Raw genomic sequence first — 26,019 nt, 5'->3', positions numbered from 1 at the left:
TGCTCTACATTATGAAGATAATGCAAGCCACTGAGGAGAGGAGAGAGGCTGTAGGCTGTGTTCCTTGTTGGGACCATGGAACTCCTAGGAGACTTGCAGGATCCCTTTTACGTTCAGTAGGGGGTGTGCTATTCCTTGCAATACATGGCCGCAGAGTAGAAACTATTCAGGTGGAAAAAGACATTAACATGCAGCGTGCGTATTGCGAAACATATGTGAGCAGTTTAAGCAGAAGTTTAATGCAATGGGTTGAAAAGCCATTTTGTGATTTAAAACACGTGAGACATGGAGACAAATTATGTTCCTCCTGTATTATAGTCCAGCAGTAAAAAACATACTACCATCAACAGTTCCTTATGAATGAATGGTTGGAAAGTGTCACAGAAACTTAATTTGAAGAAAGTGTGTGAGAAAATATTCATGGCTTTAAGTGCTCAAATAACAGCTGAATTGCGCTCCATGCAGGCTCAAGCAGAAGACATTCGTACCATCATCTTCTTATTAGCTAGTTATGACATCGCAACTATCCAATTAACATAATGCAACAGATATTACAATATGGTGTTCATCCCCCATTCCAGGGGCTGGAACGGGGATGAAGGCTATTGCAAAGTGGTAACCCGGGGTGCTAATAAAAAAGGAATTACAACGTGATGCGTACAGCATCCCCCTGTCGGAAGGAAAATAATTTTCCAAGATAGCCGCCACGGAAAGGGAAGGCAGGGTTCCGTATGGAGCCACTCTTCCCATTCCATGGTGACCAGCGGGAGGTCAGGGGAATGAGCGGATGCGGCTGCCGCTGCCGTAAAAAGGTAAGTAGGGGATGGGGGAAATAGAGTGATGGAGGGTAGGGGCAAGATGGCGGCGGGGGAGCTGGTGGTCAGGTGACTTGGAATGCGGGCTTGTAACAGCAGTTCAAGCCTGTGTTCCTAGCCATCTGATTGGCTGGCTCCCCCCGCCCGGGTGCTAACATCACAAATTCCATGAGAGACACATTCTCTGCTCTCACCAGCCAAACTCAACCATACCAAGCATTCCTCTTAGGCTGCACTCACACTTCTTCCACCTCCCGAGGCATATTACGGCGTAAACCCTCTCCAAAGCCCATCCCCAATCAAGACCTATTCTGTCCCAAGGCCCATCCACTTTCAGAGGCACAATGAAAGGCGCCTTCTTGGCCCGAGGTCCAGCCCTGCCCAGCGGACTTTTCTTTATATCGAGTGCCATTCCTCCTTTAAAACACTTCCCATCCCTGGTCCAAGGTTCATCTCTGCGCCACAGTCCATTACCTACCCAAGGCACAACCCCGCTCTGAGGTACATCTTTTCTGTAAGTCCCACCTATCGCCATTGCAAGACCCATCCTTAAAACAAGGCCCATTCCCATTGTGGAGTACATGCAAAATGCTGATTCACTCTTCTCCTTCCAATGAAATACCTTCCCATCATGTTGCTATTTTGGAGACTGGCAACATAACATGTGTGATCAGAGGCATAGGGCCTTAGGGGCAAGGCCTACCCAAAATCTGTAAATGCCCACTCAGCAGCGCTGTGTGGGCATTTACAGTTATTTTTGTCAGTGCAGTAGGCCCAACTACATTAGCTTCAGACCCCATTTGTTAGACAAATCTGGCTACGCCTCTGTGTATGATGTCTGTACTTTCTTCGTTTTGGAATTATAAAGAATAACATACGCCCATGAAGTACATTATAAGATATTAAAGGTCACCTGGGAGTTCTGTTCCTGCAAACGGCTTGGCTGGCTGCCTCGTACTTCATGTGGCACACAACTCCATGTTATCTTTTACTATTCTCATAATATACCCCTTGGGGATACATTATTCTGTATGTTGGTCAATGGGAGAGAGGGTCAGCATCTTAACCCCTCTTTCTGGACTGTTTGGTGGACTCAGGGACGTCATTTATGGGTCACCAGTGGTCGCAACTGCGACCTCTGAGGTCTCCCTTGCGACCTCTAAAAAAATAAATAATTTAAAAAAATAAATAAATAAATAAAAATGTGTTATGCAAGCTCCTGGCCTGTGGCTCTTTACTTCTGGGGTGGCTGGCTTTCTTGTTCAGGCCGCTTAAAAAAGAGGAAAAATAAGAACAGGAGTGCCACAAGTCTAAAACTTTCAGCACTGACCCTAAATAAGAAAGAATAGTAATACCAAATAATGTGTCTTTGTGGAATTCTATTCAATAATTGCTAGGCTCATTAAATGTTTATTTCAGGCACACTTTAGGGGGTGAGTCACTGATTAAGTCTGTTCTTAAACGCCTCACTCAGCCTTTCCTCCTTCTGAGGTCAATAAATTAGTACCAAGACATGTTGGGTGATATTGGGTGTATATTTTCCCTACATAAAGTGCTTAAGCGTAAGTGCTATATAATAACACATCATTATCATTTGGTCATGGACGCCTGCTTGCATACACGGTAATGTGGTAATATGGGCCTACACACAGTGATCTTAATGATACATACGGCGATCCATTCTTGTATGAAATGTACATCACATAGTGATATCGTAACTATATTTTTCATAGTGTACAATGCTATGTGATGCCACTTCCTGTTTTGTCAACGGGTCAAATGTCGTGTTCCATCGCTACCCACGATATCACTTCAGGCAGGGGATCAAATGACATCACTTCCTGTGATGTCATCAGGGGGTCAAGGGTCGTGTGATGTCACTTCCGCTACCCCTGGCATTTTGGTGAAATGACATCCCTGGGTGGACTCAGACCTAAGGGGCGAAATGATGCTGCCAACTCATACGGTAAAGGAGGCTGTTGGATGTGTATGCAAGCTGAATGATTCTCAGCACGGGTAGCTCAAAAAATAGCACTTTAAGTTAAGAACTGATTGACTTGCGCTGTCTGGGGAACTGGCTGATGTGTTAAAATGGTCTTCCCACAGCTATTCCTTTCACTTGACAGTGCTGGCTCAGGCCTCCCTGCCTTCGGGATTGTTGGAGTTTGTTTGCTTTACGATTTTGTTTTTTTTCCTTCTCTGGTTTGGTATAAATAACTGTTTTTCTGCAGTTGCGTGTGTGTGAGAGACGAGGAGAGGTACAATTAGAAACCACATACCCGTAAGGCAGGGGGAGGGAGCTTCGAGGGAGGGGACGCACGGGACGAGGATCAGAAGGCTTCTTGACTGAATATGTTTGTAACCTGATGCTTAAATTCTCCAATCTCTACAGTCGCTGGCCCAGAGAGAGATTCTTTAGCTTCCGAGTCAAGAGAAAGACCCACTCAAACGGGCTAATCGAAGGCTATTTCTGTAATTTGTTTTCATTCAGGGGTGTGATTTCTGATACCTTCCTTTAGCAGTGTGTCTAATATCCACAGTCTGTGTTGTTATGTACTGTGTGCATGTACATATCACACAGGCATTGTACATACATACAAATCCATGTAGTGCCGCTAGCGTCCAGACCTATTTGAACATAGCTAGAGGTTGCTCTGACCAATGAATTTGTATCTTACTCCATGAATCCAACCCCTCATACTCTTTATGCTTGCCAGTGACCTTCCAGCAGAGCCGCGAGTCATCAGCATGCAATTGTTTTTATTCTTAAATTGGTTACTCTGGTTAATACTGCGCAGGCTGGTGCCTGTGTTGCAAGAATCGGTCAATAGCAGCATATGCCGACAGGTGATTGGTGGACCAGCATAACAAGACACGGTGGGCAACTGGAGGGGTACAGAAATTTCCTGCATGTCTTCACACTTCCTTATCTTAACTCAAAGACAGGAATTCTACTCTTGCCTTCTTCTCAAACCCCCCCTTCCACGTATCTCCTGTTCCCCCAACGTACCTAACTCTTTCGACTACTGTTCGGAACTCCTTCATTACTTTTGAAGCTTTTTTTGTCCTTCTCGTACATTCCTGCTACTGCCCGCACCTGCCCTTTATACCTTTTCAACAGATGTAAAGTTTTCCCTTTTCTGACCTGACGCAAAGCCAAGCTCTGAGTTTCTAGCATTATCCCTTCTTGCATCGACCATTGCGCTTCCCTCTTTCTTGGACTGCCTGCTTCTCATCTTGCTCCATTCTTCTGCACACCGTACATGCTGCTCTCGGGTCCAATACCTAGGCTCTTGACTCACTGCAATGGGTATCTTTGAGCTCGGCCTTCAATATCTCATCCTCTGTACTGCTTTCGAAAGTCTCTGTTGCATGGCACCTCCTTATCTGAGCTCTCTCGTATCCTGGTACTAACCGTCTCGTCCCTTACATTCCAAATATCTCTTTCTTTTTTCTGGTCCCTGTCCTCCTTGTGCCCAATTCTGCTTCCACTCCTTTTCCGTCTTAGCTCCTAAACCCTGGAATTCTCTGCCTCTCCCCATTGGATCTCTTCCTTTGCCCATTGGATCTCTTCCTTCATACTTCTATTTTCATGCACTGCTGAAAAGTCACTTTCTCTCTTCCTCTTAAATGTAGCATTGTATAACATTTTCTCACCACTACATGCACCATTGTTTCCATCACTTAGACGATAAGCAAATGCAATTACATTATACGACCAAAGCAATTGACAAACCAAGTCCTGATGTAACATTCTGAGGTTGTCAATAGATTTCAGTGTTTTTTAGAGAGCTATAGGAGTCTCAGAGCATGTTCGACAGATCGGAAAGTGCACACTAGCATTTGAAAACATTATGGTGAAAATACGTAGAAGGCCATACCAGATAGTAATGGCCTGATGCCCAAAGAGATGGCCCAAACAAATCGAAGATACTGAGGGCACAGATCACTGGCCTTTCACTATAATGGTATCGCATGGTGAAGTGGCTATTATCGACATTAATATCCATACAGGAACAAGGCGACATGGGTAGGGCAATGGCACCCAATGTGTAGTGTCATGTCGCTGGGGCAGGGCAGTAGCAGAGGTCCTGGAAAGTCTTAGGTATTAGGGAACCAGGACAGGAAAAGAAACTGTAAACACAGAGAAGTAGGGGACAGATGGTGACAGTGGAGAAAGGGGGAAGGTGAGATAAGAGTAAGGGGAGCTAAGAGGGAAAACTGCACTAGGGAGGATGCAGCAATCGAACCCAGGCAACACAGTCCTGTCTGAACATATGCTACTCAACAAATTAACCTTTTAGCAGGGCTGTGATGAAATAATTTGGTATTGCCACCTGTGGGACGTCTCAGCAGAAAGGCCAAGGATTCTGCCCATCACACGTACATTTCCGAGAGAGTGCAATACACATTGTTGTGGTATGCACACACAATACTTTTCCTGAACTCTCCAGTGTCCGACACTGTCACAGCCATACAAGGAGAACTGGAAAACATGATTCCGAATCCCGAAGCCATGGTAGTCTCTGATAGAGGTGATCTGTTGAACAAACTATGATGAGGTGCCATGTATGATGAGTGTGATGTGAAGCATCTTATGCTTCATCAGACTCATGTTTTCTCTAATGCTTCGGTTAAGGCCATTTAAGCCTTTATCGTTCAATGAAAACATTAATTATGAACACACATCACAACATTATGGAAAAGTATCTATGTAGCTGAAAAGTAAAATCACAGATGCTATAATGCATACACGACTGGGGCTCATTTTAAATGAACTCGTAATTTGGGGGCAGGGACCTGTTACGTGTAGACATATGCTTAGGCGGCTCCCTTCCACCAATTCTTGGTCAGAGTGCCAATGTGCAGCGCCAAGGCGGTATACGCAGCCGTTTGCCCTGCACATTTGCACTGTGAAGTGCAAATGAGTAAAACGCGGCCTGCCGTGCATGCATGGCAGGCAGTGTTTAGTTGTACATGCTGCTTTCCTTGCGTTTTCAATGGATCCCTATGGAGTTCGCCGGCTTTATTCTAAAGCCGGCTAACTCCATAAGGATGCCCAGCGTTTGCCGGGGCATTTGTATAGTGGAGAGGAAGGGAGGCGACATAAACACAGGTTGCATTCTGCCCCTCCCCTCTGCCATACAAATGAATGAAAATGTGGCGTGGTGTGAATGAAAGGCGAAAAAAAACCTTAGGATTTTACATCTTTCATTCACTTTACGCCTGGAGAAAAATGAGCTCCTGTGTGTGTTTAGGGATGTTTGTTTCCCCATATAAAAACAATAAACAAGTTTACCTTTTCCCTTTGTGACTTTCCCTTGTAAAATTTTAAAAGCTACAAAAAAAAGGTCCCACACCTTTATGTAACACAATAAAAAAAAATAACACTTATTTTCACACTTTCCCGCCCTGTATGTTGGTCATGTACTGATTTGTATTGTCTTCCAGTAGTAGTTTTGTAGTAGAATTCAGCCGTGTTTTCGTTTTTCTTGCACTTTTAGGAGTGAGATTGTATTGCGGGGTGAAATGAAAGATCTGATACTCAGGTAAGGGAAGTGAACTTCTTTACTAAGTTCCAGTGACAAGGTACATCCATCAGGTAAGTCCAAAGGTAAGTAAGTAGGAAGGTACACAGGATATATCGGCCGGCCTCCTCTCCCACAGGCCGGTTCACTCCAACTGACATTAATTGAGCTTACAGGGGCACTCACCCCACAACATTCCATAGGCATAACATTCCATCAGGCATTCTCTCATGCAAGCACTCATGCTATATCAAGGCAGGGAGCACAAGACACAACAGATTGTTTATTCCCTTGTGTGTTTATTTGGTTGACTTGCGGGTGTGCTCTTGTTCTTTTTAGTTCTTGGGCTGCACACTTTTGTGCTCCCAGGTTGAGCACCTGGCAAGCACACAAACATGGCTCTCTCAGTGTTGCCCCTTGTGTTAGTTGGAATGGCACGCCGGCTGCAATGTTGGGGGTGAAAGGAAAAAAAGCGGTGGAGGAGGAGGCATTGCATTTCTCCTCACATGAGGAGGAGGATTGCCTTATGATTGATGAGGAGGAGGGAACCTTGTGCTCTTTGTTGGCACTGGTCAGTGGGCATGTGCTACATAACAGTGCCAATCCTCAAAGTTAGTGGGGAAGGATGAGGCATTGGAGGATGTCTAAGGAGTGGGAGAGGAACAAGGCCTGGCAGTGACAAGCACAGAGAGGTGAAATGGCCTCATATGGATTCCCCCACAGAGTCAGAGAAGACAGTACCTCATGCAGACTCCACCCATAGGGACATTGCCTCATGTGACACAGGTAGAGCACCAGTGAGGAGATGTTTGGGATGGGTGTTGAGTGGTTGGTGCGCATAGTGGAGGAAGTGGTCTCCAACTAGCAGTGTGCGGGTGCTGCTGCGGATGAAGGGAACACTGTCAAGAGGAGGCTCAGGTGGATGTGTCACAGTAGGTGGTAGACCTATCTTATAGGGAGGAGAAGGAGCAAATAGAGGAAGAAGTCGTGATAAAAGCGTCCATTCCTGCTGCTATCATAGCAGTGGTGGGAGGTATCCAAATAGTTGTCCCCTTTGGAATATTCATAGTCCCTCACGGGAACTTAGTTTCCTATTGAAATATTAATTTTACTGAAAAACATTGATGAATGGCTGAACAAAGGTTGTAGGACTTGCACTAAACAAATGATTTATGTTTATAAACAACTGAAATCAACCACAATCAAAGGATAATATTCCAAAACACACAAATAACTATATAATCTTTAAACCAACAAGGAAATATACATTAAAGTACATGCATAGAAGAAAAATGAGATGAAAGGAGAAATTCACTAGAACATTAGAATCAATACCTAAAACAAAAACCTATAAAGTGATTTTAACAATTTACCAAAAGATCAAAATAATAAATCTGGCAAATACATTAATTTCATTTGAATTCCCAATAAAAAAATGTCATATTCAACCTATCAATCTGGACTATAAACTTCATTATATGGTCTATTGTGTTGAGGTGGGTGAAAGCCATGGCCAGGAGGAGCTACAGCGAGTGGCAACCTCAACCCCTCCCTACACAGCCAATAGGCTCATAGGCCTTTTACTATTTTGCCCTGCAACCAGGGAAGGCCTTCAAGGGGTAGGAGCATGAAGTCTTCTGCATGGTGGAGGGGGTGATAATATAGTCAAGTGCGGGCAGAGTGATGCAGCAAGGGCCTTAGCCTGGGAACGACGGCATTGAGGAACCACGTGTGTGTGTGGCAGAGGAAGGAGTATAAGGCACACATTTCCATGCGGCTGCGAAAGATCATACAGCCAACAATAGCCCTTCCAGCAGTGCTGTGGAAACGAGCCCTAGCATGTCCCAAGGTTGAGGGCATGTCAGCAACATCTGGCATCCCCTGGTCAAACCCTCACACCTGTCCAGCCTGTCTAATAGGCACCAATGGCACTGGAATCTGTTCCAGTGGCAGACCTCTTTTGCTGTTGAGGCCCCCACAACAGTTGGGGGTGATGCACCACTGACATCACGCATGTTTGGGCAGACACACCTGGACTACATTATGTGGCATATGGGAATCCACTGCATTTCTAGCAGGCAGCTGGTTAGCTGTTGGTGAATGGACAGCATAATGGTGGTTGGCAACCTGAGGAGGCATGTGGAGCTCCACCACCCTTCCCACCTTTAGGGTGTTGCGTAGGGGGGAATAATGAGGAAATCATGGGGGAGGGAACTGGCCTTACAGGGTGATATCACCAACCGCAAGAGAGGCAAGGCTCTGTGAGAGAGCTGGGGAGCTTTATGCGTAGTGTAATGGGTCACCATACTTTCCCAATAGATATGCATTGAGCATCTGTGAAGTTGATGGTCCACTGTCTGACAATGTTGTGGACCCATCTGTATTCAAGATTTCTGCATTACTAAGGAGGTTGTGCCACAGGTTCTCCTCCCCATAGATTATGTGCCCTTGCTACTCACAAAGCTTTCAACGGTTGTCAGTAATGTACTGCCCTTTGATGATGCCGTCTTCTGAGAGCTTGACATGCCCCCTTAGGCTGCAAAATTTGGGCTCATTGATCTTCTTGCTGCAGTCTGTGTTTTTTGCACATTTGCACAGTGTCTCCTCCTTTTGATGCTCGTTGAAATGACTGCCCAGACACATGCAGATAAAAATCGTCCCATTGTACTTTGAAATGTGGGTTCTCAAAAGAAGCCAGCAGGTACTCAACATTGCGTTGGAATGCAGCTACCTCTTGATATCCCTGCAAGGTTGAAAACAAATATCTTCCTGCATCACCTACCAAGTCAAGAGCCTTTGTCATGTTTGTCAACTTGAATTCAAGCTGGAACAAAAGTAGGAGAACCTCACTCAAGTATGTGTTGTGATGGCTAACCCGTATGGTATCCTCGAAAAGGTCGTAGCACAGGGCAGACAATGGGCAGCAGCTTCTACTGAGACAGTGTCAAATTGCCCCTTTAGGGCTCTACTGTTAGTGTTGAAGTAAGCTATGATTACATTGTACTGCACACACAGCCTATCCAGCATATGGAAAGCAAAACCTCAATGGGTGGCCACTGAGGTCTTTGGGTTGTCAATGTCATCTTTTATTTTGGCATGCTAAGCTGAGCTAAAATGAGAGCCGTTTATTTGGGCCACAGGGAACATTTCTTGCACTACCTCACAATTGTTGTTAAAGTGTGTGATCCTGAGGTGAAGGACGTGCACATATCAGAGAGCATGCATTGTCTTGCCAATTTGTAAAGCCTCACAGACATTTGATTCACTGTCTTCTGCAACAAAGCCCAAATGCATACTGCGGGGCCTTAGCCACTTTGCTTCTTCCTCCTCCACTTTGCCTCAAATAACAACTCCCCTATGGTGTTCGCCCTGAACTCTTGCCTGCACAACATTACCTGTGCCAAACTGCACACACCTGCTGCCCCTTAAATTGCTATGGGACACCCTCTGGCTGTTGGAAGAAAGAATATCCAGTGTGCTATAACAGCCATGTAGTCAATGCTCTGACCACTGGTCCACATGTCCATGGTGAAGTGGGTGGCTGTTTGCCTTACTGACTGCTGTAGTGCCCGTGCCCACCCCACTGTAGCCATAATGATGTTGTACAGTTCTGTTACCACTTTGTGAGAGAGAAAATATCAGCCTGAAACTTCCCAGCGGTGATCAATCTTTCCCGTAAGGTGCCGGAATCCAGGGTGTTTCACAAAATAGCACGGCATCATGAGATCTGTTGACAAAATTATATTCAGGCTTGCATCTGTCAGGCGCTATCTGTTCTGGAACTTTTGATATGCAGTGTTCAAACACTTCCATAGCATTTCCCTTATGTAATGGGTGATCACTCCTATGTGCCACTGAGGCACAGGGGTTAGTGCTTGGCATACCGCTCCCAGGCACGGATACAGCTGAAGCATTTTCAGGGGAATTGGGCAGACTGTTGGAGGTATGCTGCTTGGCTGATAATGCAGGGAGGGATGTGCCTTGGATCTTTTGACTTCTTCCCATGTTTGTACATGGTGCTGTTGTATATGGGACCACATAGATATGGTATCTAAGTTGGTCCCTGCCTTTTACTGGCACACCATTTTCTGGCAGAGTGTGTAAGTGGCCAGATTTGGATGATGTGGGATGTACAAACAAACATTTGACTTATGTAGTGGGCTAGCATATAGGCTGGGTTAATGTGGGCCTTGTGGTTGTGTTGGTGGTGATGCTGGTGGAATTCTGGATACCATGCAATGATGTTATGTGCTTTCTGTTTTGGTAAGGATGTTTTGCAAAGAGACTGTATACTGGTGGGCGGTGCACTTTTATTAAAACTACAGCTTCTGCCTATGTGGTATTATTCTCCTCTCAATCCTTGGCATTGTTCGCGACAGCAACGTTTGTTCCCATCTTGTCTCTGATGGAACAGAATATTTGTCTTGTTTATCATCTATCCCATCATCATTACAGTCAGACCCAGAGTATGGGAGCAGCACAGATCAAGAGCAAGGATTTACAATCTCCTGCTGTACATGTTCTCTGCTGTCGGTTGTTCTTGCTTGCTCTTGAGTAGATAAGATTTGGATACAGACCTGGCTCTGAGATGGAACAGAAAGTGCAACCTCCTCTGTCGGTCTTTGTAGATGGTCTTTGTCACGGTGCAATACTGTGCATTTTCTTGTACAGGCACATATAACCTGGAATAACTTGTGACAGCGAGTTTGGAAAATGAGTTGGATTTACACCCTCAATTGATTATTAATTATGTGCAATTAGTAGGTGCCAAGGGTCAATGAGCTTGTAACAGCCAAGTTCATTGGCTCTTGCTGGGGCATTACCCGGCCTTCAAGGACTTACCTGGCGAGGGACATGGCGTGCGTCCCTCGCAGTTCTTTTTGATTCTCCAGTCAGGCCACCATGGAAAGGGAGAAGGGACTACACATAGTCCCTTCTCCCATTCCTTGGTGGCCATTTTCTTTGTTTGCTATGGCCACCACAGAAAGGGAGAACGAACTACAGTTCCCAATCCATGGCGACCATTTTGCAACTGAAAAAAACACTATTAGTGCCCCGGTCTATCGGGCTGGTGTACCAATGGCAATAAGACCCTCTCCGTGGGGGCATTACCGCATCAGGTAATGCCCCAGGGCCTTTGTTAAAGCCCTTGCTACACTCAGGCCTGTAACTATGGTCGCCGGAGCATTACCTCATGGGGTAATGCCCCTCCGGCTCAGGGCTTATTGTCTAATTCTGCAATCCCCAGTGCAGACAGCAAGTGAAGCTGCAGGAGTAAAAAGACCACACATATAATGTCTCCCATTCCTCTTGCTTTTTTAGGTGCTGGCATGTTGGTCCAAATATGTGTCGCCCTGCTGCTACTTTCAACCAAAGTCAAGCAATTGTGCCTCTCCCACAAGCTGCCCTCAGGGATTCCTGGATCCTCCAGCTTCTACTTTAGATGTTACCTGATGACACTTGTCTCAGCAATGCATTTCAGGAGATGGACGGTGACTGATGTTCACCTGCTAACTCCTAAATCAGCAAACTCTGTTGACCTTGTCTCTCCCACAAGCTGCCCTCAGGGATTCCTGTATGGTCCACTCCTCCCACTTCACCCAAAAGATGCCTTTAGGGATTCCTGGATCGTCTCACTCCTTCTGCTAGGTATAGGCTGATGGACGGTGTCTTGTCCGAGAGCGCTCGGTTTAACATCTGTGCAGGGCCTGCTGACGCAGGTTCGAATCCCGGCAGGGCCAAACTCAGCCTTGCATCCTTTCGAGGTCAATAAATGAGCACCACACACCGTGGGTAATGATAAGCAGCGCTCAGATACCCGAGGGTTCATAGCGCTATATAAATGCTTTATTATTATTACTTGAAGAGACAGACATATACTTGTTTGTGACCTGCTACCTCCCCAAATCTCTGCTGCTTTTTCACAGCAATATCATGTGAGCTTGCCTCTCCCACAAGCTGCCCTCAGAGTTTTGCTGCTTTTCCTTCCCTTCCTCCAAGGTGTCACATGGCATGTGTCTCATCCACTTGCTTCACGAGACTGATGCTGACTGGTGTGACACCCGCCTTCCCAAATCTCTTGTGACGGCAAGGATGGCACAGCTGTGCATAAGCAAAACAAATCCTAAATCGTACTCTCTATTTCCCAGTCACTATCTCTGCCTACCCTTCTTACTACTACTACTCTAACTTCACTGGCGTCAATTAGGCATTGCTTAAATGTCCTAAACCTGCCTCCAGCAACAACGTTCTCGCTTTCTGAAAGCTGCCTGAGATTAAGTGTAAGCTCCAGCCATCTTTCCCCCAAGAAGCCAACATTTCCAAAAGGGATCACTTTATATCCATTATGATTAAGCAGCTCCAGAGGCGTTTCCTATCCTTACTTTGTGCAGATGCAATATCAATATACAGTTTATAAATAAGCAGTTCCATTAAGGCATTTATTTGCGTATTTCTTGATGTTGCAGGTATCCACAGTGTTGACCAGTGACGCAAACGACCGTGGAAACTAGGACTCTGAATGGAGCCGTTTTGTGTGTTCCCCCTGCCCAACCACTCATTATGAATTTGTAGACCTTTAAACCAGTATTTAATGAGCACGAATACAAACTAATTTGCATATTGCAGAGGCCAAGCAGGCAATTGTATATTTGTGTTTACCCTCTGCAACAAAGTGCAAATCGCAGAGTGCCTTTTATTTCAAATGTGAATGTGAACATTTCAGGCATTAGTGCAGATGTGAAGTCTTTAGTATATCTATCCCACAGGCACTGTGTGTGGCAAGCCACCAAGGACATTCTCTGAGATATCTGCTGCAGGGTTTTCCCTAACTTTGAATGGGATTCCCCAATTGTTCCCATCCCATTCCCTGGACTTGTATGTCAAATATTACCAAAAGCCTTGAGACTACCATTGTGACCTGCATCCAAAAAGAGAAACCCTGAAAATGCAGATTGCCGCTCCCAGGACACCTATCTTGGGGCTCTGTGATCTGCATGTTATCATTAGTGAGTGTCAGTCTGTGGCAAGGAGGAAGGCTGTGAGCCCAGCCTGTACCAAACCGTGGCTGCTCACTGGCACTCAGGAGATACAGGAGACCATATTTCAGGAGGAATTTGGCAATAGTAGACCTCAACTGTGCCAGCTGGGAAGGAAGCACGACTCCAAGATGGTGAGAGGCCGTTACATAGCATTAGTGTGTGGTGTTGCAGGTTGTCTGCCTCACAAAGACCTAAGGACACATCCATCACAAAACACGCTTGCAGCCCCTGCTCAGCTGCCATACATCACACCCACACAAGGCCGGTTATAATTCCAACAAGAGTGTAAAATGAGAGCTAACAAAAGAAAGGGGAAGAATGGGAATTAGGCGATTGTTGGAGAGCACACATGAGGGGAGTTGAGTGTGGGGCAGAGAGGAGAGAAAGGAGAGGCTGGAGCCAAGGAAGCAAGAGAAGCAAGAGAAAGCAGAACAGATGGAGACAAGTGTGTAAAGAGAGTAGGATTAGTAGAGGAGAAGCACGTAGAGAGAGGGTAGGAGGTGAAGGAGGAACATGAACAGAGGAAGGAAATGAGGAGTTGAGCGAACATCTGAAAAGACAGAGAAGACAGGGCGAGGTATGAGTGTGAATAGTGAGAGACAGAGGAGAGGAGGCATGCCAGCAATTGGAGGAGAGTGGATAAGACCTTAAATAGAGAAAGGGAGCAAGTCTTGGAGGGAAGGCCAAGGGATTCAAGCTTGTTACGATCTGGGCCAAGAGAGGCGTTCTAAGATGATGCAGAGGGGCTACATCAGGGACTAAAGTTAAGCTCTGGATAAGTGCATAGAGGGGGTGCCTTCAACATGCGGCTCTTGGGATGTGTTGGACTCCCAATGACTATCGTGAATTGGTTTTCCTTGCTGTATTATTTGAACCTCTGCTCTCGCCGCAATACCCATGTCTGTGTCCTATCCAAGATGACGCCTCGCTGTCTCCATTGAGGCCCATCCCAAGATGGCAGCTCGCTGGTTCTCTGACACCAATCCCAAGATGACAACTGTACTACCGGGATGGTGTATGGCGTCCTGTGTTCGTCGACAGGTATTTCTTTGTCTAGAGCCGTTGGGGTGATGTGCCTTATTGCGTAAGAGATTCCGTGTGCCCCCATCGACTGCTGTAGGTTTCTTCTTTGTTCTGCTTGTTCCTTGCCCCTTTTGGTTCCTGTGTTTTTCCCTGCTGTTTCTTCCTGTTTCTTCCAGCTTTTGTTCAGGCTCTATCACTGAAAATGCCCCATCTGTATCCTTCAGTATTCAAAGAAGTCTGGTTCCCCTTGGACTTTTCATTTCTTGCCTGTTCTTCTGGAAGCCCGTTGGACTTCGAAGCATTCGCAAGAACCCATCCCTGCTGGGTGTTTCCCTCTCCTGGAGGAGGCATTTTTTGCCCACTTCCTTTGCCCTTTCTGTGAACAACAAGATGGCTTCCTCAGAAGATGAGGCCTATTTTGCAAACAAGACACGCTGGAAAACCCTGGTAAGACCAGCGCTTGACAGTGTCCTACAAACCTGCACCATTGTCTATGCTAGGCTAGTATGGATGAGAGTTGTAGTCCAATGCATCTCGAGATACAGAGTTGCAGACTCCTGGCACAGGTAAGTGACCCTTAATATAGATCTACGTTGAGAAGGTGATTTTCAGAGACCAAACAAGAGGGAAATGCTAAAGTGCCGGGGGTCTGAATGTTTACACTTTGCGTTACATATAACCCATGACGTGTGACCTAAGGACATTGGCGGTGGTGTCTTGTGGGGTTCATAGTGATAATACCGAATCAAAAAATCTCGAAAACAAAAATCTCGAATACAAAAGGCCGAAAAAAAAAATGTCGAATTTTTTTTTCAATGTGTTTTTTTCCAAAATGGGGGGGTTCCCCCCCCCAACCCCCCTTTTTTCATTTTTTTTATTTTAACCCTTTTTTTTACTTACCTGACCCCAACAACATATATAAATAAATAAATAAATAAAAAATTCGATATTTTTTTTTTCGAGATTTTTGTTTCAGGCTTTTTGTCATTTGAGATTTTGTTTTCGAGATTTTGACTGACCACCGTCTTGTGGCAGTGTCCAGAACAAGCAGCGTGAGAGTCAGACCGCCCCTGCACCAGCCTAGAAAACCAAAAAGAAAAGAAAGTGCTTGGTACACTATACAATCCTACTGAATCACTGAACTGCCAGGAAGGCAGCTTTACAATGTGGAAGAGATGGAAATACTAAGGTCATAAAGGAAATTAATAATCTGGTTGGCTGCCACACTGATTGTTGTACATTTTCTAATTCCAAAACTGTCGCTCTAGCCAGTCACATTCAGTTTATGATAGTAATAAGCAAGAAAGGAGAGCTTCAAATTCTTCTCAAGTCATCTCTTGCGCCCTCAGCTATTACAGGTTGCTCATATCCAGCCAGCATAGCTGGTATCACACTCTTTAAATCAATACCAAGACTCTCTTGTCTACCCTCGGCCTACACTCGAGGACCCATTTGGAAGCGGATGCAGTCTCGAAATTCAACCATCGAGTCACAGGTCTCCTGGCACCCCTTTACCCGGCTCACGGGCATTTATTTATTTTATTTTATTTACATGTTTTTATAGACAGAGGATTACAGTCTGCTGCGGTCAGCCCATGGTCACTCTGGTGGGCACCCCTTCTTTAAACAATTGCATGCAATGTATCTGCAGTGAGCATTGCGCCTTTTGGTTCACATCTGTCTTAGAGGCCCCCTGGACCCAACTGAAAAGTTGACCCTGAAACGTTTTGTAGCAACCATAGAATCATAGATGGAGGAATAATAACATGGGTGATTCTGGTCAAATACTAGGCTGTGCCCCAGAAAGAAGTTATACAAATTGACTATAAAACCTTGATTGCATTATTGTGCTGATTAACTTATACTTAACCTGAATTCAATGTTCGTTTTTTTAAGGTTCAAGGTATTACTTTTTTGCTAGTTCTCTCCTTGGTGACTACCACCACAGCTCTCAAATATTTATATTTAAGCTATTATGGCACTGTCCAGTAATCTTATTTTAAGGGTGAAACATACTACGTTCTTTCAGTCGTGTATTACCGCCTCCAAACCATTCATTTTGTTTGACACTTTTCGCAGCGTTTTCCCGTTTGTCAATGTATTTTTGTATGTTGTGAAGACCAAAACTGAACACAGTGCCGTCAATATGGTCTAACCAATGCACTATAAAAAGAAATAATCCTTTCCCTATTCGTACTGGCTACACTTTCTTTTTTTAATACATGTGGGTTTGTATGGGATGGGCTTGTTTTTTTGCTGAATCCAGTTGCTTCGCATGTGTAATTTGTTGTCCTCTATTGCACACAGCATGTTCTCTGAGTTACTCCAATCCAGCCACCCATAGCCCATTTTGTTCATATATTTTTAGGTTGTTGTGCAAGCCACATATCTTCATGATTTCACTGCAGATGTGATATTTTAATAGACCCAAGTTCTAATCTCTTGATATTTGTGTTAGCTCTACCGATTGTCAAGAATGCTTCGTTCAGCAGTGTGCATTATCATCAGACTTCAGCAAAAAAAGCTACTGTCCTATCTTAAGTGATGCCACTCATGACTGTTCAGCAAATCACCCCTGGAAGCTCAATGTGCATCCACACTTCCCACCCCTCATCTAAATGTATACTGGATGTTTTTGTGGAGTGTTTTCTTGGTGAGCTCGAGATGTGCTCAAGCGGGCCCGTGTAGTGTGAGGATTTCGCCAGATTCGTTTCTAAGAAGCAATCCCTACTTCAGGGCAGAGCACTGGATTTGGCAAGCCTGTTGATAGATGTGTCGATGCCATGAGTTGGACGTGTATACAGAATGATTGTGATGCCGTGAGAAACTGGGATTGCTATAAGGAAGGAACAATCAATTTAGCTCAAATAATTGACCTCATGAGCAGTAGGGAGATATTCCTTGAAAACTACTTGTAGCGGCTAGTGTATGACAGTGGCATGAAGGAAAAATGCCTTATCACGAGTTGGTCGATGGCCCTTAAATGTGGCGGTAACGCCATTACCGCCGCATTTAAGGGTCTGCCCAATCAAGAGTCTGGCAGCATTAACCCCCAGCTCTAAGCTGGGGGTAAATGCGCCAACGTAACGGCCATTTTCGGGCGCAATTAGCGCAGCGCTATTAGTGCGTGCTAATTGTGCTGAAAATGCCCCATTGGGTCCAATGGTCCCAATGGGCAATGGGGCATACCCTTTACTGCCCAACCCTTGATCCGGCGCTAAAAGTGCCGGACCGGTTGGCAGTAACGATGTTAGCCCGGCTGGTATCACGGCGGTAATATCACTGGGATACCACCCAACTCGTGATGAGGCCCTATATATATATGAATAAAGCAGCAAATCTGTTAGTTTGTTCCGTATACAATTCCACACCGTTCCACCAATCTGCATCACATTCTGCATAGTTATCTGTTAGGCCCCTCCGGACATTACTGGCTACATGGCATTTGGACAACCCACCTTGTTCCCCAGATTTCAGCCCCTTCACACATAAGACAGTTGCCTGAAATCAATGAAACATCAGTGTGGTCGTGGAGGACCGGATGAAGCTCATTTTAAGCGTCTCAACGTGAGGAACAAAGGTTTGAGGTCCCGTACATTTCAAGGCCTTAGGATGTACTGTTTGAGATATTTGCACCGCAATACACTGCACCGCGCCAGGGTGTGGCGACAGGTGGGGAGAGAGCACAGAAGCTCCCAGTATGCTGCAGCACACCGACTCTCCACGTCTGCTCTGGGGTATGACACACAGCCATTCTTAGAGCAGTTTACTTCACAGTGTAAAGCGCATCAAGCGATAAGCGACTCGGCCCATCGACCTACAGGATCAATGATTTTTGAGAGTCATCATGTCTGTCTGCAGAACCTGTGCAGAGTATGGGCATTTTTGCTAGCATTATATAATATCAGATTGCACAAGAAAACGGAAAAGGTAACATATATTATTATAACTTTATTCAAAATAAAAATAATTGACACTCTTGGGGAGGATTTGTTCTCCTCTGGCAACATTCAATTTGTGACAGGCAGCGTTGTTCAGAAGAACTAGACAAAACACGTCCACAAAATCAGTATTATTACTAGGGAAGGTTTAAATGTAACATAGTGGTAAATTGTGTAGTCAAAACAATTAGGTTTTTCTTATATAATGGGCCTCATTGCGAGTTTGCCGGTCCGGATACAATGGTACCGGTAAGTTTACCGTTGTGCTTGCGCGTGCCTTTCATTCCGCCTCTTCTGACCTGGCGGAATGAAAGGCATCCGCGAGCACAGCATTTCGGATGCACAGGCACCGGCACCATTCATAACAGTGCCGGTGCATCCGGCCTCCCCATTCCCATTGAGCCCTGTAGGGCTCAATGTGAATGGGGAAGAATTTTTTCTGGCGCCCAGGAATGGGCAAATACTGGGTCCGGCAAGGTCGTAACGACCCGCTAATTGCTCATTTCTGAGGCCGGAAAAAATGCAACTCTGGCGGCAGCCGTGCCTGTTTTACAGTCATGGCCTACGCCAGGGTTGTAATGAGGCCCAATGTGTCCAGATTCTCCTTTTATTCATGTTGTTCCAGGTCCTTTCAGTTAAATCATTATTGTGGGTTTGCCTCCTTTTCTGAATGTACTTGGTACAGCCCTTGGCTGCTGAGGCCTTTGAGATCCATCATTGACTCTAAAAGGTTTCTACAAAAAAACTCACTAGAAGCCCTTCTCCCTGAATTCGGGCCACCTGGGCTCCATGGCTGAGTCTGATACATTGGCCTTTACTGAGGCTCAAACATTATCCACCATTAGCCGCCCATCCATTTTTCATAACTTGCCAATCACCAGTGACTCTGAATATATCATTACAGCAGATAGACTTTTGCGACTAAATAAAAAGGCCTTTCCAACGGAATTACATCGCCTCATTCTTAAGGAATACTTAAAGGCCAAAAAAAGGGGTGTAGGAGGGGTCTGGAAGAGGGAAGCAGGGTTGCTCAGGATGTCTGAGTTTTAGTAGTGAAGTGAGTGGCTAATGCGTTGCAGAGGGCTTGGGAGAGGAGGGCTGAAGGGCTGAGGAGGAGACTGCGGATGGGTTGGCTAGTTCCCTGCAGATTTTAAAGAGTTCAGCCGAGTTGTTGGATGCACCAGAGACCTGCACCGGGATGTGGGCCCTTTTTTTGACATGGATGAAAAGTCTGTATTGTCTTTGGAGCAGGTGACAGGCCAGTTTTTCAGAGGGTGTGTCAGAGGTCTGTCCCTTCCGTCCTTCAGCTCTGCACCTGCGATTCGGGCTGCAAGTTCAGAGTTGTACCAGGTGTTAGGCTTAGAGGCAGGTTTCAGGCGGATCCTCATGACTTGGGCAAGAATGTCCAGGGTGTTAGTAATGGCCAGGTGGAGGTTGCTGAGAGCAGAGTCAATGGTAGTGTCTGGGGAGGGGGAGAGAGGAGTATGAAGATGGATGTGAAGGCAGCAGCTAACACTCGTTTCATCGGACGGATGTTAGTGAACAAGGTTGGCAGGGCTTGAGAAGGTGCGGTCAGAGGGCCAACGGGAGAGCAGAGGAGAGAATGGTCTGACCAGGAGAGTGGAGTGAGCAATGGGGGAGTGAATGAGAGATCAGAGTGAATGAGGGCATCCAGAGTGTGTCCAGCCAAGTGGTTTGGATCAGAAGGGAGCATTGAGAGGGATAGCGAAGGGAGAGGCCAGTCTCAAGGTCGTTGACCACCACAGAGCGACAGACAGGACCAACAGAACAGATCCGAGCAAGAACAATTCAGTACTCGGCAACGCAATTACCCAAACTATCCATGCTAGACCCTCCTTTGTTTAAGCTTTCCTCCAGTAGCCTTACCGCCGCACAGACAAGCATCCTAACACGCAGTCTGAGCTTTGTTCGCACCCAATGGATTGTGATACTACCGAACTTGAACTGCATGTTTTTTTTTTGTTATAGAACAATCTGATTGGCAGCCTATTTTTCCACTACAGAGATTCCTTCAGATCAGTCTTAGTCTCAATCAGACCAAGACACTCCACCAGAGATTATCTCTTTCGAAAAGATCATGCTCATGGAGCTTCCAAAAGTAATTGATTCCAATCTTGAAATCAAACACAAGAACCTGAGCAAGCAGGAAGCTGCAGCTTTGAAAGAACTTAGCAGGAACAGTGAAATAACCATCAAACACACAGATAAAGGGGGCAGGATTGTAGTTATGGATACTTCCAAATACAGTCACATGATTAGAATTTTAATCGACAATCCCGAACATTACACGCCTATCCGGTCTGATCCTACCAATTCGATCATGGAGAGGTTCCTAGAACTATGCACCGCCTGGGTAAAAAGTGGATTTTCAACTCGTAAATAGGTGAGGTTTCTGATTCTGCATGTTGTGAGCCCTCCCATTATATACACATTACCCAAGATTCACATACATCAGGATAACCCTCCCAGCTAACCAATTGTATCACTGTGCGGATCTGTCCAACATCCATGTGCCAGGTACATAGATAATTTTGTACATCCCTTTGTGCCCGACTCTACATCATACTTGAAATACATATTTTGAATACACACCCTATAATAACACTAAAGATATGCTCAAAACATGTGACATTGCGGTGTTACTGTAACGCTCACCTGGTATCCACGGGGACGTCACTCAGCCTGTTCTGACCTCTTACGACCTCAAACCCTTCCGTGGAGTCTACTCGACTGGAGACTGGGCCTGAAACACAGGATTGGTAGAGTTTAACTCCCTATTGTCTCTGTGCGCTTGAACCCCTTCTTCCCCGGGGTCCAACCCTTCCCTTTGATCCACAGCTCACCTTGTTTTCTTGGAAAGTGTGCTCTCCGTCCTGCTTTCAGCGCAGGGACACGTTGATTGATGCGGGCTCGTTGATGCCTAGTTACTTCACTGGCAAGAGTTCGACAGGTAAGTATAATGAGTCTTTTGAACAGTTCTCTAACTTCGTTCCTTTCCTTCCTTAGATGATGGCCAGCGTCCGGGGATGGCGACGTGCTGCTGAGATGAGCAGCACTGAAGGTGAGTGAGAGCGCGATGCGCGATGCGACCCTTTCGTATTTGTATTGAACTGAGTTCTTTTTCTGTGTCTTTTAGGTGCCGCGACATTTTCAGCGTGGATGCCGGTTATGAAGAAGAAATGCAGTGAGTAAGCGCGGTATGCGGCGCCTCTAGATGTTTCCACGCTAACCTGGAGTGTCTTTTCCCTCTTGCAGATGGATGAGAAGTTCCGGAGACAGAGTTCCCCCAGAGCGGCTGGGATTCAGGTAAGCGTTTGAAGGTCATACATTCTTTAAAGATAAGCGAAGATTTGCTGAATGCTTACTAATGCCTTTTTTCTGTTCTTTTCCCTTTTCCTTAGGAAGCGGCGTGCCGGGATGGGAAGGACACCGCCGAAGATGCCCGCAAAACAGAAGGAGCGATGAATGATGGGCAGAAGCGCCGCAAGGTAAGGCTGTTCCCAATGGTGTTCCTGTTCTTGCAGGAGCTGAGCGCAGAAGAAAGATGCAGGCCTACTGGAGACCGATCCGAACACGGTGAGTGTCACGCTGCAGGTGCAGAAAACACAAAGCATGTTTCTCAGCCTGGGCGTGGCTTAAATAGTCTCTGAGTATCCCAGGTGTCTCTGGGCTGAACTACACCCAAACGACTAGACGGCACATGCAGTTCTGGGAACCGAAATATGTGGGGGCATCCATCTTGTCCCCATCAATGCACTACAAGTCCAATCCCCAAAGTTATCCTATGGGAGGGAGTGAGTCTGGTGCCACAAGCGCCAAGTCTGACTCCAAGTGGGTCTTTGGAGGGATGGAGAGGCCCTTAAGGGCCATTTAGGTGATTGTGGCCTGGCTCCAGCCTGACATCTTGAAGAATGGGGACATGAGGGGCAGGAATCATGACAGCACTCCCCCCCGAGGCCCCTCTCAAGGTGGCTCTTCTGTCTGGTCCTGGTTTGTTTGGATGGTTTTGATGAAATCGTCTAAGCAAGCGAGGTGCATGAATGTACTCACAAGGCTCCCATGTCCTGTCTTGTGGACCATACCCCTTCCAGTCTACTAAGTAGTATAATTTGGATCTGACGTACTTTGAATCCAGGATGTACTTGACTTTGAATTCTGGCTCCCCGGCGACTACTTCTGGCTGTGGGGGCATTGCTACCCGGGTCCCAAGTTGAACAGGTTTAAGGAGAGACATGTGGAACACAGGATGAATCTGCATGTTTGATGGCAAAGCTAGTCTGACCGCCACAGGATTTATCACAGAGGTGACGGGGAATGGACCCAGGTATCTTGGGCTGAAAGTTCGGGTTCCTTTAATGGACACGTGTTTAGACGCCAGCCAGACTTTGTCTCCCACTTGGTAGTTGGGGGCCTTTGCTCGGTGTTGATCAGCAAACTTCTTTTGGCGATTCTTAGCTTGAAGTAGGTGTTCAGCTGCCCTTTTAAAGGTTTGAGAAATGATTGTGTGCAAGGTTTTGACTGCTGGCATTTCCAGGGTTGTAGGAACGTCCATCTCAGAAGTACGTGGGAGCCTTCCATACATGGTGTAAAAGGGTGTCTGCTCAGTGCTGATGTGTAGCGAATTATTATAAGCATATTCAGCTATCCATAATAGGTCGAACCAGCTTCCTTCAGCTTGGGGTAACATGCAACGCAGATACTGGTAGAGCGTCTGATTTGTCCTCTCAGTTTGACCATCCGTTTGGGGATGGTGACTGGTGGTTAGCCGGATGTCGATCTGGGCCATAGAGCAGCATTTTCTCCAGAGTTAGATACGAATTGAGTACCTCGGTCTGAAACTAAAACTGAAGGAAACCCATGGAGCCGTACGATGCCTTCAAGAAATACCTTTGCCAGAGTGAAGCATTTGGGAGCCCCTTAGGAGGAATGAAATGTGCCATTTTTGAAAATAGGTCCACGACCACAAGAATAGTGTTAAACCCTTGACTGGGTGGTAAGTCAGTAATAAAATCGAGGGACAACTTGTGCCAGGGTGCTGGTGGGATTTCCAATGGTTGTAATAGCCCAGCCGGTTTCTGCTAGGATGACTTGTTTTGAGCACACACTCCACAAGATAGGATGAATTGGATAATGTCTTTACGCCACGTGGGCCACCAATAATTTCATTTTACCTTGGCTAGGGTTTTAGCGATTCCGGGGTGGCCCTCGATCAAGGGATCATGATAACGGACATGACTTGTTCTCGTAGTTCTTGGTTTGGTAAGAATAAACGATTCCTGAAGTAGGAAAACTGATCTTTTATCATGTAATGTTCTCCTTGTGCACCCCACGCTTGTAATTGCTCCGGACTCATCAGGTTTTGGATTTCTTCATGTAATTCTTTCTGAGTTATGGTTGCTGTGATTCCTAGGAGCTTGTCACTCGGGATGATTGCTGTTGGGTCAGGGGTCTGATACCCTTGCTCTTCCACCACCATATGGGAAAGGGCATCGGCCTTCCCGTTTTTCACCCCTGGTCGAAATGTAATCACGTAGTAATATTTAGCAAAAAAAAGAGCCCAACGTAGTTTTCGTGAGGATTGGGCCTTTGCCGTTTTTAGGTACTGGAGGTTCCGGTGGTCAGTTATTACGGTGATTGTGTGTCTGGCGCCCAAGAGGTAGTGCCGCCATGCCTTAAAGGCTGACTTAATGGCTAGGAGTTCTTTGTCTTTGATAGCATAATTGAGTTCAGGGTGTGAATTTACGCGACCAGAAGGCAAAAGGGTGTAACTGGCCCGTTTCAGGGTCCTTTTGTGAGAGGACGGCTCCCATAGCCATGCTTGAGGCATCTGTTTCCACCAGGTAAGGGAGATCAGGGCGAGGGTGGCGTAAGATTGGGGCAGATGTGAATCTTGCTTTGAGTTCCTGGAAAGCTTCCTCTGCTTCTGTTGTCCGCTGGAACTTTTTGTTGATTTTCCTTAACAATGACGTGATGGGATGTACGATTTGCGAAAATCCTGGGATGAACCGGCGGTAGAAGTTTGCAAAAGCCAGCATACTTTGAACCCCCTTGAATGAATTTGTGGATGGCCAGTTCAGGATAGCATCTACCTTGTGTACATCTATTCGGATTCCATTCGGGCTGAGAATGAAGCCCAGGAATTCCACCTCGGACACGTGGAATGAGCACTTTTCGAGCTTGGCGTAGAGATGGCGTTGACGGAGTTTCTCTAATACGGATCGGACGTGTTTAACGTGGTCCTGCTGTGATGCAGAATATACTAGAATATCGCCGATGTACACTAGAGCACAGAAATCAATCAACTCCCGCAGGACATAGTTCATGAAGTATTGAAATGCTGCAGGCGCGTTGCAAAGGCCGAAGGGCATTACTTGATATTCGTACAAGCCATATTTGGTGCGAAAAGCGGTTTTCCATTCGTCCCCCTGTTTTACGCGAACAAGGTGATATGCCCCCTTCAGGTCTAGGTTTGTGCAGATTTGGGCATCTTTGACTTGATCAAGCAATTCAGGGATCAGTGGCAAGGGGAATGGGTTTTTTACGGTAATCTGGTTTAGTGCACGATAGTCGATGCACGTTCTCAAATCCCCCTCCTTTTTCGGTACGAAGAATAGAGGACTGGCTGCTGGAGACTTCGAGGGACGGATGAACCCGTTGGCCAGGTATTGGTCAAGATAGGCCTTCAGGTGCTGGTTTTCTGGTTCCGTGAGTGCGTAAATTCATCCACAAGAGATTTGTGCACCAGGTATCAGGTCCATTTGGCAATCGTATGGTGTATGCGGTGACAGGGTATTAGCCTGTTCGTTCTGAAAGACATTTTGAAAGTCCTGGTATTCACTTGGTAGGGTGCCGATTGCCAAAGTCGCAAGCATGGAGGTTCTGGTGTGTATAGGTTTTTTCTCTTGGCGATAACATGTGTGGGCGCAAGTCTCGGTAGAAGGCCAATTCTTTTGCTCGCCAATCGATTCGAGGATTGTGAGCTAGCAACCATGGCATCCCCAAAATCAACCGGAACTGTGGTGCCTTAATGAGGTCGAAAACAATCGATTCTTGGTGTCCATCCTGACACAGAAGGGTTAAAGCTGCAGTGCATTGGGATACTGGACCAGAAGCTATTTCCTTGCCATCGACAGTGGTAACAGTGTCGGTGGTTGATTTAGGGCGTAACGGAAGCCCCATCTTTGCCGCGGTCGATGTAATTCCCAACGGCTCCACTGTCAATGTACGCTCTTACTGCGTGCATCCGAGATGGTTGTTGGTGATTGATCAAGACCGCAGGTAGTGCAAAATGGGACGTCGGTAGTTCTCTTTCTTCGCTCGACAAGTGGACCCCTACACTTGCCGGGCTGGGGAGTTTTCCGATTCCTTGATGATATCTTCCTTGTCCCTGGCCCCTACCGTCCTCCTCGGTGGCTTCACAGGGCACTCTTAATCACATTTTTTTTCCGCATTGATGGAAATGACCTGACCTCCCACAGTACAGACATAACTGCTGCTGTCTCCTTTTATCCCTTTCCACTTTAGTCAAGGGGGATCTGACCCCCCCGATTTGCATTGGTTCTCCTGAACCTTCTGTTGTGCGGGCAATATTGTCCTTTGAAAGAACATACATAGGACGAGGGTCCGGTCTGGTTCGATCTGCTCTTCGGTC

The 26,019-nt window shown here is 46.2% G+C and overlaps 1 protein-coding gene across 2 annotated transcripts in view; it reads right to left on the bottom strand.

The window, feature by feature from the left end:
* Window positions 1–26,019, bottom strand: part of LOXL4 (lysyl oxidase like 4) — a 321,773-nt gene that overhangs the window by 178,040 nt on the left and 117,714 nt on the right. The gene's annotated exons all lie outside the window — the stretch shown is intronic.

Source organism: Ambystoma mexicanum, chromosome 8, assembly GCF_040938575.1.
Source record: "Ambystoma mexicanum isolate Mex_15411 chromosome 8, UKY_AmexF1_1, whole genome shotgun sequence".
NCBI lineage: Eukaryota > Metazoa > Chordata > Amphibia > Caudata > Ambystomatidae > Ambystoma > Ambystoma mexicanum.
The sequence above is the reverse complement of the archived record's forward strand: the minus strand, read 5'-3'. Positions and strand labels throughout refer to the sequence as shown.